General features: G+C 36.7%; 1 pseudogene; it reads right to left on the bottom strand.

Annotated features, from left to right (window-relative positions):
- Positions 1 to 9551: 9551 nt before the first annotated feature.
- LOC112474507 lies at positions 9552 to 9670 on the bottom strand (annotated as a pseudogene).
- Between the last annotated feature and the right edge of the window lie 6740 nt (positions 9671 to 16410).

Below are 16410 nucleotides of genomic sequence, written 5' to 3' on the forward strand. Positions count from 1 at the left end.
CATTTTGGATAATTTCTTCAGCCGGATGTTCCAGTTCACTTTTCAACTACGTTTCACCTGTTGTTAAAACCCTACATTGAGTTCTTTTTATTTCTAAAAATCTTTTTTATTTTTAGAAATGCCATTTTATTGTTATACAGATCTTTCTCATTCCTGATAGTTTCTTATTGCTTGTCCATCTTTGTGATTCTATACTTTATTTCGTTAAACATTTCTTACCTAGTTATTCTATATAATGTATCTGACAATCCCACAGTTGTGTTACTTTTTATCTCTCTCACCCATAGCAGCTTATTTTCTTGTGTATTTGGTGATCTTAGATTGCAAATTTATATTTCCTTGATTATGACATGTGGGAATTCTAATGGCTTAAATTATGGACACTTTCAAAGATTCACATCCGCTAGCAACCTGGGGCCACTTTAACCCTTTCAAAGGTGTCCCCAAAGTGCATGAGTATGATTCACCTCCTCACACAGCTGCTGTTGGTGTTTGCATTCACACCAGCTCCATCTCTTCAGCTTGCATACAGACCCCTGCTCTAGCTTTTGAAAAAAAAATTCTTTTTATTTGTTACAAAGAGGGGTCTTTGAAATTTTCTAATTTCTGAGAGCTAAGCAAAACATCAAAATGTTTTTGATCCAATGTCTAGTTGTTTTGCAGCAGAATGATTCCCCCACAATATCTAGTCCGCCATAATGCCAGAAGCAGAAACCATACCCACAATGTTGCATCTTCTGTGCTTTATTTGAAATTAGGAATTGATCATGGGTTTCAGGCTTGGGTACTGGCTGGTGTTATTTACTGAGACAAGGAGTATGGAAAGATGAACATTAAGGAGGGAGATAGTAAGCTTTGTTAACTCTTCAGTATTTGTGAGACATCTAAGTGAAAATGTTGCATAGCAGTTAAATATACAGCTCTAGTTCAGAAGAGACATCTGGACTCAAGGTAACATTTCAAAAATGAGTAGAGGATATAAAGTTCATAATGAAAACAGAGTGAGTGGCCGGAGAAGTTGGTGGGGAATCAGGAGCCTGTAAGTCATAAATGCCCCAGGAAATAAAGCTGAGAAATCAAATAGGGAGGATTGAAGGTGTTCATTGGATTATCAACAGAGAGGCTGTTTTAGAAAGTTGGCAAACAGATTTAGGTGAATGGTGGCAAAGTGAACCAAATTGCAAGGAATAAAGGGAAAAAAATGGAAGTTAGGGGCCTGAAACGCTGAAACTTTCTTTATTCAGGAATTTTGACAGTTTAAGGAGAGGATAGAGAATAATAGCCAAAGAAAACACATGGATAAAAAGGAGGGGAGTGATGGTTATTGTTTTAATTGGAGAGTGTTGACCATGATTAAATGCTGCTGCTTAGGCAAGCACTACGGAGAAGGAGATGTTAAAGATCTAAAAGAAAAAGGAAGATAATGCCTCAGGGCTCTGGAACATTAAAACAAAAACAAAAAAACAAACCTGGAATCCAAAGCACAGTTGGATAGATTTGGCTTTAGACAAAAGATGGACCACCTTCATTATAACAGAAGTATATAATTGTAACTTCTTTTTACTGCAGTATAACAAACATATAGAAGAGTGAACCAATCATATGTACCAAATATATACCTTGATGAATTTTCACTAAATGAATCTACCCAGTTAACTAGCATCCAGATCAAATAACAGGACAATAACAAGAGCCAAGGATTTTTCTTCCTGCCCATTTTGTTACTACTCTCAGAATTTGAACTACTTTTCTGACTTCTTAGAAGTCATAGGATAATTTTGTCCATTTTTGAACTTTATGCGAATGGAGTGACACAGTAGTTAATATGACTGTATCTGGGTTCTTTTGCATAAAAATGTTTGTAAGAATCAACCAAATTATAGTTTGTTAATTCTCATTTCTATATAGTACTCCATTACATTACTATGCTATAATTTATTTATCTGTTCTTCTGTTGGTGTATATTTGGTTAGTTTCTAGGTTTTTGCTATTGTTAATATAAACATATTTGTGCGTGTATTTTGGTGATCAGAGGCAAGCATATACCTAGGAGTGGGATTGCTAGCTCATAGGTTTAGATCTGGTAGATACAAGCAAACGATATTCCAAACAGATTATACAATTTTACCCTGGCACCAGCAATGGATGAAGGTTTCTGTTGCTTCCATCCTCACCAACATTTGGTATTATATCTTTTTAAAATTTTAACTCATTTCCCATTTGCCCTGAGAACACTTGCCAGCGGCACCTGTGGCTACATGTTTACCCAGAGATAACTTGCATATTGTAATCCTAAACTTCCCCCCAAAGTTTGCCATGAAATATCTCGCTTTTATTATTTTGCATCACTCTAGTATATTGATAGTGTTTGAAAACAAATGTCATCATTCTATTTATAGCATTCTGTTTTTAGTAGTGATATTTCCATTTATAAAATATAGTAATTCTCAATCGCTGAAAATGGCAATCCCAGAAAACGTAGCATTCCTAGCCATGATGTTAACATTGTTCTCAAAGAGTTGTTAGCTGAAGATTCATCTGATGAATCCAATTTATGTATATATTTCTGTTACATTAGTATTAGAGACAAGTTCTATTTAGAAATAACTCCAAGAACAGTTTTCATATTTTATTTTCATATTGAAAACCAGTCAGATTTGCTTCAGCCTCAAAGAGCGTGCTTATGTAAAATTAAATTAATGCTGGCATCAAGTTGCACTTTTTTTCCCCTAAATGGGAAATGGGTTAAACATTTTGCTGGGTACGTAATAGTAAATTCTTATGCTTTAATTTGCATATTCCCAATGACAAAAGTGTGCATTTTTTTCATATGTTAGTCATTCGGGCATTTTTTTATGTGTGAAGTGCTTGTGCAAATCTTTTGTCATACATTCGTTATTTGTAATGACTATGCAATAGTCCATCCATCATAAGTTATCCATTCTTATTAAAAATCAAGTAAGTTGAGAAACAATAATCAATAGAAAATTTAGTTGTGATTTATATGGTGATGAACTTTCAAAGGCCTGAAAATGGATAAATATATTTTTAGAAAAATGTCTAACAGCAAGATTAAAAATGTAAAGTATGGTACTTAATTAACCAAATGTGCTAGATAGACATTGCCAGTTTGTCTACCTGGTTATCTATTGTTCTTCCTCACAAGTAAATTTGCTTGGGGGCGGCGGAGGGGGTGGGGTTGGTTAACAAATTCAATTTAAAATTCTTCCAAAAATGCCCTTCCAGCTAGGGTGACCCTCTAATCCATTGGCCAGTGAGCTAAAACAGAAGTTATTTTATGGAAAACTACTTATTTCTTGATTTATTAAAAAAGGACAGCTCAGCTGGCATAAGCTTCCTGCCTTTAACCTATCCTCCCCCTTGTTCAGATTGTGATGATACATCATGGAGATTGAGCAGCCATTTGTGACTGTGCTAAAGATGGTGGAGCAGGAGGGAAGAAGGGACCTGCTTTCTCAAGTGGCTTCACCAGCTTTGCACACCTACCCCAGACTCTTATTACATTGAGTAAATAAACTCCTTATTTAGTTAAGCTACTATAATCAGCTTCTGTTAAGTGCAACCAAAGCTTGTACTAACCAGAACATCCACTTTCCTAATGAGTTAATAAGCACTAGAGGAAATGCTTTATATTTATCACATCCCTATTGTAATAATGACTGAATTGGCCATATCATGGAAAATTGCTCCACCAGTTTCATTGCATCACAGTAAAGTAATATATTAAATCATGCTCTAGATGCTTTAAAGATTTTATATACCTTCCTAAATGTCATACTAGCTAATAGAGAATGTTTTGTGAGTTTTAACAAATTTTTTTCTGATTTACCAGATGTGAAAGAGGATTTTGGAATTATATGTGGAGCATTTCATTAAAAAAAAAAAAATAGTTACACTTGAACTTGAGAGATGTTGTAGAATTCCATGGGGAAGAGCACAAAGCTTGTAAAAACACTGGTTATCTGATATATGAGAGAAATGCAGGCAGTCCATTTCTCTCCCCAAAGAGATAGCACATCTAATTTTTTTTATCTTAGTCCCAGAAGGTAAGCAATGAAATTTAATTTAAGTAGTGTTTTTAAAAAACTATTAAAATTAAGCTTTACATTTTCTTGTTTTGTTTTCCTCAAATAAACTCAGATTTGATTTCTAGGGAAAATTGTTTCTGGGTCCACAAACATAATTAGAGAACTGAAACTGTAAATTGAACAATAATAGGTTGCATTTAAAAGAAATTTTAAGGCGGATATTAAAATATAGGTTTTTTTAAAATACCAACTGATATTTGAAGAACATTAACATCCCCACCACAACCTGCAGCACTCTCTTTATTCTTCCCTTGGCGCTCTTCTCTCTGGGTCTCTCCTCTGTGTGTGTCTTGTAAGGACACTTGTCATTGGGTTTAGGGCCCACCCAGATAATCCATGATAAGGATTTTGAGATCTTTTTTCAAGTGAGGTTACATTCACAGCTTCCAGTGGTTAGGACATGGACCTAGCTTTCTGAGCGTACCAATCAACCCAATACACATATATATATAAATTGAATAAGAAAATATATTCTAAATAAGGAAAGCCAGGTTTCTCACTGTTAGAGAAAGAAATTACAAATAAGCAAGGGGAAAGGCTAGAATGAACCCAGTGGTGTTGGGTTATAGTCACAGGTATCAGCATGAACTTATATTTATATTAATATGTGTACAGAGAGAAAGAACAAATAAATGCAGATATGTGTGTATACATGGGTTAGTAAATGTACATGTATTTCCTACCTCTGTCCACTGAGAAGCTGGAAGCAAGAAGCTCAAGTAGCAACAAGTATACCTAGCACCCAGATCTTGGTTCTAAATGCTATTCTCCAGCAAACAGAACCAGTGTTCCTTGAAGAAAGAGTTGTTTCGAGGGCAGAGAAACTACAACATGAGCCTAGAGCATTCCACAGTGCCAGAAAGTAAGGAAGTACCCAGAAAAGACAAATCTATAGAGACATAAAGTATATTAGTGATTGCCTAGAGCCGAGAATAGGAATGGGGACAGACTGCAGATGAGCATGAGGTTTCTTTTGGGGATGATGGGAATATTTGAAAATTAAATTGTCCTAATGGCTGCACTACTCAATATACTAAAAATTATATTAATAGTATGTACCTTTAATATGATGTGATGAGCATGAAATCCTCTAAAGTTGAACATGCACATAAAACAGGTAAATTTGTGGCATATAAATAATACATCAATGAAGCTATTTAGGAAGAAAGAAGAAAGAAAAAGTGCTTTAAAAAAAGATGATGTATGTCAAAGTCACATAGGAACCAATTAAAAGAGCTTGCAATGGCCAAAGTTGGAATAATTTCAGCAACAAAATAATAATAGTATCAGATTATAATCCCAGAAATAAAATAAATATGCTTCTATATTGATATAAATAAATGAAGGAGGGACAAATTTTCCTTCTAGAAGGAATGAAGAAAATGGAAAATTACCACTAAAATACCACAATAATAACTACTGCAAGCAAGATCTACTGATGAATTCTAATATTAGTGGATGTTACATTTAGGAAAAACAAAGCCTCAAAGTATCTGTGGTGGTTTTAAGCCTACAAAGCCTTTCATAGTCTTTCCTCCAGGAGATGGAGCTTAATTTTCTCCCTCTTGAGTGTGAGCTGGCCTTAGTGACTCGCTCCTACTGAACTGAGTATGGAAAAGAAAAAATAGTAACTTCGCAGTAGAGAAAACTGGCAGACATGACCTTAGAAACTGGTTAACATCACCAATAATAAGTCATGTTGCTATTATGTACTCTCTGATATGATGTGGTGCATGTGAAATCTCCTAAAGCTGAATGTGCCCATATCCTTGGATGTACCCATTCCAACCACAGCCAACAAAAGTATCTTCACAGTTTTGCCAAAAGACCTTTACAGGAGTGTCCATAGCAGCATTTTTATGATCTAAATGCCCATCAAAGGTAGAATAAATAAATTTTGTTATACTCACATATTACTATACAGTAATGGTAAATAAATGCAATATTGCTACATACAACATTGGGGGAGGGGAAGCTCACCATATAATGTTTAATAGAAAGAAAACTAGGCACAAAAGAGGACATACTATATGACTTGATTTATATAAAGTTAAAAAAAAGACAAAGCTAATCTGTAGTGTTAGAAGTCAGGGTAGTGGCTAAGCTTTGGGGGAGATGGGCTGGTGGTGATCAAGAGCGGGCATGAGGAAGGTTTCTGGGATGCTAGTAACATTCTGTTTCCCTGATACACACATAACAGGTCATTCACTTTGCAATAATTCATCAGTTGGTATGCTTATGATAACACTTTCAGCACATGTATTTTACTTCAAATACAAAGTTTAAGTTAAAAAAAATTTAGCAGGTCAAATCCCTGCCCACTACTTGCTAGATATCACCTAATCTCACTAAGCTGTAGTTTCCTGATCTATACAATAATGATAATACCTCACTCAAAAGATTATTTTGAGGACTATTAAGTGAAATAATATATATCTAAAGGAGGAGCACAGCGACTGGCACAACGTAAATAGGTAATAAAAGGCTGTCATCATCCTCATCATTGCCATGGTCAAGAGGAGCCTTCCTTCTGACTCTGGGCTGTGCTTTGTTGCAGGAGCCCAAGAGCAGCTCAGCTTGGGTCTGATCTCACAAAGCCCCTCTTGACCACCTGTAGTTGCTTTTAGCCTCTCTGGAGGGGTGTAAAATTAGCCCAAGGAGAAGAGAAGCTTTCCTGTCTCTTTCTATTCATCTGCTCGTCACAAAAGATCCCATGTGTATGTCCCTGAGACTACCCTTCTAGAAAAAAGAGTAACCTAACAACTAAGTTTTACAATAAGAAAAAGAGGCTTGGTCTTGGAACTATTGGCTTGGATTTAAATCACTTTGAGAGAAAAAAAAACTGAATTTTGTGCCCCAACCAAGAAATTTAAAAAAATTCAGAACCTCAGTGAGTTTTGGGGTCTGTTGAAGATTGTGACCAAACTAATATTACTGAAACATTAAGAGATATCAAAATAAATTCATCTGTAGTCCCAGGGAGGTATAACAATTTTAATGAAGAAATAAAATTTAACATATGGTATTTGATATTTAGAACAGTTTAAAGTTAAACATTATAATAAGTTTTGTTATTGTATTTGTGTATTTTATCTGCTGTTTAAGGTGTTGAAGTGTTCAAAAGAATAAATCATATTGGGTTTGCAATTTCAGTTTAAATTAAGGGACTTTAACCAAATTTTATATTAATGCCAACATGCTCAATCCATTGAGCATTAAGCAAAATTCATATCACTGTGGGTGTTCCTCTGTGTGCAAAAAGCCCTCTCAGATATTAAAGAGTAATCCACATACCCAGCAGAATCCACCTCTATGGTGAGGAGGATCATGACTCACAAGGTACCCTGTGTGGAAAAATTTCTGTCAACTCAGGCTGCCATAACAAGTACCATGGACTGGGTGGCTCACACAAAAATTTGCTTCCTCACAGTTCTACAGGCTGGAAGTCCAAGATAAAGTGTCAGCAGAGTTGATTTCTCCTGAGGGCCTCTTTCTTTGGCTTGTAGATGACATTCTTCTGCCATCTTATGTGGTTTTCCCTCTATGCCTTTCTGTGGCCTAATTGCCTCTTTTTATAAATTCACCACATTGGATCAAAGTCCACTGTATGAACACATTTTACCATGCTTACCTTCTTTAAAGGTCCCATCTCCAAATACAGTCACATTCCGAGGTATTGAATAGGACTTCAACATAGGAGTTTTGGAGGGACACAATTCTAAAACCAAAGAGACCGGGCGAGGACTCATTCACTGCAGGCAAAAAGACTTAGCCTCAGAAAGTTGCTGAGGTGGCAATTCCAGGGAGGGAGAGAAGGAATTTAAAGATCAGAAAAGCTGGAACAGGGCAGGAGGGGGTGTCTTGAGGAAGGGACAGGGGAGGAGTCCTAAGGGTTGTGTGACTGCACATTGGTCACATGTCTATGCTCGGGTCATACCTCAGGACAACTAAATCAGAATGTCTGCGGTGAAACTTGGGCATCAGTAACTTTTAAAGCTCCCTGGGTGACTCTAATTGTGCAGTTGAGGTTGAAAGCCTAAAGGTTTGATCACGAGTTCTTGAGCTCCAGGATTCTGCACAAGGAAAGTTGGACTGGAGGATGTGACTTTCAGACCCCTCAGTCTGCAAAAGGTGAGGACTGGATGCCCCCACCTCCACACCAAAGTCAGTGGCAGGTCCCTTAGTCATCTTCACTCGAGGCCATGAAAGACCCACTGGTGGTAACCACCCCCCTGGGAAATGCTGAGGCCAGTACTCCTGTCTCCCTTGACTCCTCCCAGGCACTTACCCCTGACATTGAGCACCTACAGTGTTTCCACAGCTGTAACCAACCCCAGCCATACCCTCTTCATCCTCTGTCACCAAAAGGAAAGAGAAAGGAAGTAAGAAAGTAAGTTTTGCATTTTTGCAGATGTACATATTCCCAAATACTTTGTGAGAATGTTTCAACCATGTTAATGGGATGAATACCCAATCCTTCAGGAATACTACATCATGGAAATAATGTAATTAGAACAACACGATATCATCATGGGCCTCCCTGCCCTGTGCAAATATTAGTCTTTAACTGAAATGACCAAAAACAGATGTTTCATATCTAAAATATTTTCTCACAGAGAGTTTCAATAGAAATATTTTAGATCTTCAGATAGATCCAAATACAATATTTACTCTCGAAACATTCTATTTTAAAAGTCGGTGAGTTGTGACTTCATTAGAACAGAAGAAGCATGAACCAGGGACCTGATTTCATCTTTCATTTCTCATCTTCAGACTGAGCAAGGATAAACTATGAAAAGTGATGAAATTCTGAGCTCTAGAGATTCAGAGATGATTTAAAAAAAAGTGCAACCCTCATGTAATGAAACTGAGAAGTGCCGGTGATAAATACTGGAAACCTGCTTGCTGACTCTTTCCACAGTAATTTGCATTATAAAACTATAAGGGGCTTTTGATTAGAAAAATTGGCCCGAGGATACAATAAAATTATGCATAGAGCCAAATTTTAAAGTTGCATCATCAGAGGAAAGTATATCACTCTAAAAAGACATAATATTACTCAAATCTCAAGATTGTTAATATGATATATTCAAAATAAACTCCAGGGAAAAACATGGAAAGTGGAAGTATTATACAACAACACTTCTCAATTTTTAATTTGCGTAAGAATCTACTGGGGATCTAGTTGATTCTGATTCTGGTCAGGTCCAAGAAGCTGCATTTCTGACAAGCTCTCAGGGAATGCTGTTGCTGCCAGTCTGTAGACCAAGGTCTTCTAAAGCGTTCTTTCCTACTCCATGAGGAAGCTAAGGCATAGGGAAGTTAAGTTACAACTTAAGTTATAACCACTCCAAAAGTAGCAATTCCTAAAGCTTTACTTCTTCACTGACATTTTCATCAACAGTCTTCACAGTTACAACTTTTTTTTTTTTCTTTTTTTAACACCTACAGCACCTGGTCTTCCTAGGTGGTCTCCCATCCAAGTACTAACCAGGCCCGACCCTGCTTAGCTTCTGAGATCAGAGAGGATCAGGGGTGTTCATGGTGGCATGGTCGTAGACACACGGTTACAAATTTATATCTATTAGTGTTACTTCTCCTTTAACCCCTCCTGACACACTTATTTTTTAATTTCTTAGTGTATCTCCTTGTAAACAAATTTTCCATTACCACTACTTTGATACTTCATGATATAGTCTATAAAAGGAGAAAAAAACCATAAAGGCTGTCAACTCGCATTATGAATTAGCAGAGAGGCCCTCCTTAGTGCATGGTAGGGAGCGTACTAGCAAGACGATTACTGAAGGCCAGCCACCATCATCCATAGCACCTCCAGTGAAAGTAATAGGAACTCCTGCTGAGTACTTACTGTTTGTCAGACACAGTGGTAAGTGATTTATTTAAATCGTCTTAATTAATCATTACAAGAACCCAATGAGGAAGGCATTTTTTTATTTAGCAGACAGTTACATGATTTTTTCTATGTGCCAGGCCTTGTTCTAAAATTTCTACAAATATTCACTTCATCAACCTCGTAAACCTAAACCATATAAGGTTGGGGCTGTTGTACTCATTTTATAGATGAAGAAGCTAAGGCATAGAGAAGTTAAGTAATTTGTGCAAAGTTAATTAATTAGAAGGAGGTGGTTTGATTAGAACCTAGACAGTCTGGCTTGTAGTCATCTTCCTAAACATAGAAGGGAACAAGTAAGAAAAACAAAAGTAAGCTCACTTGTCTCAGATCTCAACACTAGTAAGAGGAGACAGTGGTCAAAGGAAGGTCGGTGGGACTCCCTGTACCCCAGGTCTCTAACCACTCCTTGTTGCCTCTAAATTAGCAGAAAGTGCCGCTGTGGAACATTTGGTTCTCAGTCCAATGCTTTGTATATTTAACTGTCTTCATTGATTTTATATGCTTTAAACCATGATTTTATATGCTTAAAAAGTGGTTTTAGATATTAGATCATGTTTGAAGTTTAAATATGACATTTTAATGCATATTGATACAGAGGGGGCAGGAAGTTATGTGAATGAATAATCAATTGGCATCAGCAGAAGCAAGTTTGTCTCATGAGAGCCTCAATTTCCATCTGTTCAGTGGGTTGTGACCCTTAGAGGAAATTGTTAAAAATTTAATTGAATTTGAAGTATCTAAAATATATTTAGTTAAAACCAGGAATGCTTCCAATTTCATTATTGGAATTGGGAAATATCTATTCAGACATAAATTGTATGTTAACCTATCTCTTATAGAGAGAATATAATTGGGTCTTTTTAATTTTTTTAAATCTAGCTGAATAGTTCCATGCCTTTTAATTGGATTGTATAATCTCTGTACATTTAATGTAATTATTGATAGAGTTGGACTTAGGTCTACATTTTCCTATTTCTTTTCTATGTGTCCCATCCTCTGTTCCTATTTTTATTGTCTTCATATGAGCTAATCAAATATATTTGAGTATTCCATTTAGATTCCTACATTTTTTTAGATATATCTCTTAGTAATTTTTATTGGTTGCTCTAAAGAGTATACTCTGCATCCTAATTTATGACAGTCTATTTAGAGTTAATACTGTATCATTTCATTCAAAATAGAATTTGCAACAATATAATTCTATTTATGCCACCCCATCCTTTGTGCTATTATTGTCATATATTTTACATTTATGTAGATGAGAAACCTCATAATACAATGTTATCAATTTTGCTTTAAACAATTGTCTTTCAAATAACTTAAAGGAAGAAAAAATAATCTTTTATATTTATCCAAATATTTACTATTTGCAGTGCTTTGTATTTCTCCCTTTCAATTAAAATTTTTATTTGATGCTGTTTCACTTCAGTCAGAAGAACTTCCTTTAACATGTTTTATAGTACAAGCCTATTCATGACACAGTCTCTCAGTTTTTGTTTATCTAAAAATGTCTGGGTTGGCAGTTTTTATTTTCTTCCAGCACTTTAAAGACTCCATTCCATTGTTTTCTGGCCTCCATATTTCCCCGCCTCTGATGAAAAACAATCTGTCATTTGTGTTATTTTTCTCCTGTGTGTATTGTGGAATATACCTGTTCTCTAGCTGATTTTAAGATTTTCTATCTTTAGTTTTCAGGAGTTTAAGATTTTGGTAGGTGCAGTTTTCCTTGTATCTATCTGGAGTTTGCTGAGACACTTGAATCTCTACATTGATGTTTTTCATTATTTCTTCAAATACATATATTTTTTCTATCTTTTCTCCTTCTGAGACTCCAATTACCATATGTTAGACCCATTGATATTAGACCCATAGGCTACTGAGGCTCTATTTATTTTTTTTTCATTTTTCTCTCTGTTCTTCAGATTTGATCATTTCTATTGATCTGTCTTCAAGTTTTTCGACCATTTCTTCTCTTTAATATGCTGTTAAGTATATATTTGTTCATTTCTGTATATATTTTTTCATTTCTGATATTTTATTTCCCTTAGTTCTTTTTTGTAATGTCCACTTCTTAGCTGGCATTTCTCATCTATTCAGTCATTATGACATCTTTTCCTTTAAGTCCTGAACATATTTATATCAGCTGCTGCAAAGTCTTTGCTAATTCTGATGTTTATTACTAAGGTTGATTTCTACTGAAGGCTTTTCCTCTTAGCTTCAGATAACTTTTTCTTGTTTCTTTGCAAGTGTGCCTGTTATCAATTTATTGTCTCTTAATTCCATATTCACTCTTTAGTTCCTGCTTGGTAAAAATGGATTGACTTTTTAAGTATTTCTTCTGTATAGTGAGCATGATGTTATGTTTTACTAGTGGAGGAGGCTGGAAATATATTGCAGGAGAGAGGGCACTTTTCTTCTTGGTTCCGATAGGCTTCATTGTTTTGCCCCTGCTTCAGTGTCTACCAGTATGTGTGTGTCGGGGAACATCCCGTGGTACACTACCTCAAGTGTATGCCTAGAGCACACAGTCCCTTGGTGGCCTGTCAGTCTTACCTCAGGCCTGGTGACCTTCATGCTTCAGCCTTCCTGATGTGGACAACAGACACTACAGGTCTTGAACTGGGAAAAGTGCCCCAAGTCCCTCTAGGTAGCTGCCTGTAGTCTCCATTTGCCTACATCCCAGGGAATTTTTTCCTGTTATCTTCCTAATGCAGACACCACTATGCTTCAGACCTTGTACTGGCAGTGGTGCTCTGTGACTCTGCTTTGGCTTGCCTACACCCCAGAGGATTGTCTTCCAAGATTCTCTAGACATGGACACGGCATCACTCTGCCAGCAAGCAGGCTCCTAAGACCCTGACTCCCTCTGTGTACCCACTTGCCAGTCTCAGCTAACCTGTGCACTGGAAGATCATTTCCTGCTGCCTTGCGATGTAGACCAGCTTTGGACTGAGCAACTCAGTGGACTTCTCTGCCATCCATTTCACTACAACCACACCTTCTCTGATGCAGTCTGAACCTCAGTCTTGAGAAAAGAAACATCTTCCAAGTTTATTCACCCCTGAGTACTCTCTCAGCCTCAGAGAAGTTTTCTTTATGTTTTAGAGGTTTCTTTACAACTTTATAATTACTCTTATATTATAATTTGATAATTTTTTATATTAAACTTTTTGTGTTTAAATTACTGTATAAGATTTCTGTCTCCCGATTAGACTCTGATCAGGACTCTATATAGCCTATCTAGTCATTTGAAAACTGTATAGTGGGCATTATGATTGATATGTAGTAGAGATTCGGGATTGTGTTATCTTCCTCTGAATAGTATTAATTTTTCTTGTAGTCGCCAGTTTAATTATTGACTGAGCACCTTGAATTTCTGTAGACTTGGTTTAATACTTGTGAGGGCAGGTCTGTTTCAGTTTTGCCCTTATTCCTAGGGTAGACCCTTCGGTACTGAGACAGGAATTTTCCCTAAAGTATGGCTATTCTGGAATTTCAGTAGAAAGTTTGGGGTATTTACCAAGCCCTTCTAATTTTGTAAGACTCAATTTTTTAAATTCAGTCTCCCTGTACTCTGCAGCAACTGAAACACCTGCTTAGCTCTATGGCCTTCTAGCTGTTACTTTCTACTGGGCTCCTTAAAGTCTCTCTGACACAAGCACAGTTCAGAAATCAGCCGAGGATTTGAGGTGAGCTTATCCACAAACTTAGGATCCTCCCCTGTGTCTCCCACTTTCCTGTGATTTCTTCCCTTAATTTCCAAATTTTTTAGCAGTCTGAACTTCATCTTTTGACATTTCAAGCCAACAAAATTTTAGTTTTGTTTTATGTTTATGTTTGAATTTTAGCCACTCTGCATAGTTCAAACTAGAGTACATGCTTTCAGGGACAAAACTGTATCAATACTAACCTCGTTCTTCCTTACTCTCTTCAGTTTCTGCCAGAGTTTAGTTGCTCTCTGGTACTTTATATAGTAGTTTTTAAATATTTCGTCTAAAGTTGATTGTTGTTATCTGCAAGAATATTTGGCTGATATAAACTTATCTGCCATTACCAGGACCAGAACTCTAAATTGAATTTTATGAAGACATCTAAATAAATCATTAATAGATGTATTAGCAATATTAATATTGGAAAGGATTTTGCTAAAGAAAAATCAGGAAAACCATATCTCTGAGTCAATTTCTGATATTAAAGTAGCAAGTTAATTTTTTCAATTCGAATTATTTTTTTAAAGAAAAATAATTTTGATTATGTTATAGAACACTAAGGTCTGCATATTGAGTTTGCCCTCAAAGTGCTCCACTGAGCAATCAACGGACTGTGTGAAATATGTAATGTATTAAATGTTTTAAAAATAAGATTTGGACGGCGAGGAAATATGGCGGAGTGAGAGACATCCCCAGATCTCTCCCCCCGAAACAACAATAAGCTGTAAACTCAACAAAACTCAACAACAAAAAAAACACCCAAATTGCACACCAGCATATCTAAGTGTGGGGATCTGCGTATAAGAGCTACTACAGGTCTGAACCCCAAGTGTTGGGTAGTGGACTCAGAGAAATAAAGAAGCTGCTTCTCACAGCTGGAGCTCCTTGCAGGAGGAGGGGGAGGGGTGAAGGTGCGGCAACTTTCCTGATCAACCTCACTGGAAGTGCCTGAACTTCTAGCAGTTCGCAGCAGGGCCCAGTCATCGGGGCCCAGAAAGCAGAGAAGCGGGATAAGACTGCAGAGAAACAACGGTTGATTTTTACCGGCCTGAGTTCCGAAACTGAGGCTGAGGGTCAGCCCCCAACACCCAACCCAGAGGGCCCTTCCCCCTATATCTTCTGAGACTGATCACTGTAGAGCCCCAGGGGAATCTGAGCAAAAGCTGCCCAAAATGAAGCTACCTCTCACAGCCTCTGGAGCTCCCTGCAGGAGTTCCGAAACTAGTCATATTAACAATTTCACGAATTGAAAAAACAACTAGATGAGAGAGCAAGGAGATTGGAATCCTCAAAAGAACAGAATAGATCTGCTGGAAATAAAACACACACACACACACACACACACACACACACACACACACACTGCAAGAGTTGGAAAACGAAATAGCAAGCTTGGGAAATAGAGTCGACCAAATGGAGAAAAGGATCCGTGATATTGAAGACAGAAATCTAGAAATAAATCAGAAGGAAGAAGAGAGAAACTGAAGAATGAAAAATAACGAAAGAGAAATAGAAGAACTAGCTGATACCATCAAGAGAGAAAACATAAGAATAATGGGCATTACTGAGGAAAAGGAGCAGGGACTAAAAAGCATTTTCATACAAATAATGGATGAGAATTTCTCAAACCTAAGGAATGAGCTGGAATTTGGAATTCAAGAAGTCAACAGAACACCCAATTATCTCAACCCAAAAAGGCCTTCACCAATATACACTGTATTAAAGTTAACAAAAATCAGTGACAAAAACAGAATTCTCAGGGCAGCCAGGGAGAAGAAAATAGTAACGGATACAGGAAAACTCATTAGATTATCATCGGACTTCTCAGTGCAGACCTTATAAGCCAGAAAAGAATAGAATCAAATATTTAAACTATTAAGTGAAAGGAACTACCAGCTAAAATAATGTATCCAGCTAAGCTCTCCTTTAGATATGAAAGAGAAATTAAGACCTTTCCAGACATACAAAAATTGAGGGAATTCTTCAGTATGAGTCCTGCACTACAGGAAATTCTGAAAGGGGTCAGCTCACCTAAAACAAAATGACAACAACAACAAAATACATAATTAGGAGTAAAGTGACTGTCATGCAAATAGAAGCAGAGGAGTGCAACCCTTACCAAGAACAGGGCATTCAAAGCTTAAATAATAAGAAGAGATTTTCTATAGCAAGATAGTAATGAACATTCAGCATACATAGGGACAAATTGAGATAACAATGACATAAAAGGGGAGGATTCAAAGATCCAAATTTGCAAAGAGGAAAGGAGATAAGGCACACACAGAAGAAAATGGATGACTGTATATATATATATATATATACTATCCTTTACATATTTGTATTGGTAACTACACACTGAAGATTCAGAACTGAAGTATATAACATAAAACAAGAAGAACAGAGGGAAAACCCACAAAAACCAATCGAAATAAAGAAAACAGAAACACAAGGACAAGGAAGCAGTGGAAACACTGAGTTACCAGAAAGCAAAAGATAAAATGGCTATAAGAAGACTCATATTTCAATAATCACTCTAAATGTAAATGGAATGAACTCACCATTAAAAAGGCACCAAATTGCAGAATGGATCAAAAATCAAAACCCAACTATACGCTGCCTCCAGGAGACACATCTCAGCTCCAAACACAAATATAGACTCAAAGTGAAAGGGCGGACA

This window comes from Pteropus alecto, unplaced genomic scaffold (genome assembly GCF_000325575.1).
Source record: "Pteropus alecto unplaced genomic scaffold, ASM32557v1 scaffold239, whole genome shotgun sequence".
NCBI classification, from domain to species: Eukaryota; Metazoa; Chordata; class Mammalia; order Chiroptera; family Pteropodidae; genus Pteropus; species Pteropus alecto.